Here is a 2,072-nt window from a genome sequence, read left to right on the forward strand (position 1 = left end):
ACAGACAGACAGAAAGGCAGACAGACAGACAGACAGACAGACAGACAATGAGTTTGATAAACAGACAGACAATGAGTTTGATAAACAGACAGGCAAACAGACAGACAGACAGACAGACAATGAGTTTGATAAACAGACAGATAATGAGTTTGATAAACAGACAGGCAGATAGACATACAGGTAGTTAAATAGACAGATAGATCGACAGATAATAAGTTTGATAAACAGACAGGCAGATAGACATACAGGTAGTTAAATAGACAGATAGATCGACAGATAATGAGTTTGACAAACAGACAGACAGACAGACAGACAATGAGTTTGATAAACAGACAGACAGACAGACAATGAGTTTGATAAACAGACAGACAGACAATGAGTGTGATAGACAGACAGACAGACAATGAGTTTGATAAACAGACAGACAGACAGACAGACAGACAATGAGTTTGATAAACAGACAGACAGACAGACAGACAATGAGTTTGATAAACAGACAGACAGACAGACAGACAATGAGTGTGATAGACAGACAGACAGACAGACAGACAGACAGACAATGAGTTTGATAAACAGACAGACAGACAGACAGACAGACAGACAGACAATGAGTTTGAGAAACAGACAGACAGACAGACACACAGACAATGAGTTTGATAAACAGACAGACAGACAATGAGTTTGATAAACAGACAGACAGACAGACAGACAGACAGACAGACAGACAGACAGACAATGAGTTTGATAAACAGACAGACAGACAGACAGACAATGAGTTTGATAAACAGACAGACAGACAGACAGACAGACAATGAGTTTGGCAGACAGACAGACAGACAGACAGACAATGAGTTTGATAAACAGAGAGACAGACAGACAATTAGTTTGATAAACAGACAGACAGACAGACAATGAGTTTGGCAGACAGACAGACAGACAGACAGACAATGAGTTTGGCAGACAGACAGACAGACAGACAATGAGTTTGGCAGACAGACAGACAGACAGACAATGAGTTTGGCAGACAGACAGACAGACAGACAGACAGACAATGAGTTTGATAAACAGACAGGCAGACAGACAGACAGATAGACAGACAATGAGTTTGATAAACAGACAGGTAGACAACAGACAGACAGACAGACAATGAGTTTGATAAACAGACAGGCAGACAGACAGACAGACATACAGACAATGAATCTGATAAACAGACATGCGGACAGACAGGCAGACAGATAATGAGTTTGATAAACAGACTGGCAGACAGACAGACAGGCAGACAATGAGTTTGATAAACAGACAGGCAGACAGACAGACAGACAGACAGACAATGAGTTTGATAGACAGACAGACAGACAGACAGACAGACAATGAGTTTGATAAACAGATAGGCAGACAGACAGACAGACAGACAATGAGTTTGATAAATAGACAGGCAGACAGACAGACAGACAGACAATGAGTTGATAAACAGACAGGCAGACAGACAGACAGACAGACAATGAGATTGACAGACAGACAGACAGACAATGAGTTTGACAGACAGACAGACAGACAATGAGTTTGACAGACAGACAGACAGACAATGAGTGTGACCGACAGACAGACAGACAATGAGTTTGACAGACAGACAGACAGACAGACAGACAGACAATGAGTTTGATAAACAGACAGGCAGACAGACAGACAGACAGACAATGAGTTTGATAAACAGACAGGCAGGCAGACAGACAGACAGACAGACAGACAATGAGTTTGATAAACAGACAGGCAGACAGACAGACAGACAATGAGTTTGATAAACAGACAGGCAGACATACAGACAGACAGACAGACTATGAGTTTGATAAACAGACAGACAGACAGACAGACAGACAATGAGTTTGATAAACAGACAGGCAGAAAGACGGACAGACAGACAATGAGTTTGATAAACAGACAGGCAGACAGACAGACAGACAGACAATGAGTTTGATAAACAGACAGACAGACAGACAGACAGACAATGAGTTTGATAAACAGACAGGCAGACAGACAGACAGACAATGAGTTTGATAAACAGACAGGCAGAC

This window comes from Lissotriton helveticus, chromosome 3_1 (assembly GCF_964261635.1).
Source record: "Lissotriton helveticus chromosome 3_1, aLisHel1.1, whole genome shotgun sequence".
Taxonomy (NCBI): domain Eukaryota; kingdom Metazoa; phylum Chordata; class Amphibia; order Caudata; family Salamandridae; genus Lissotriton; species Lissotriton helveticus.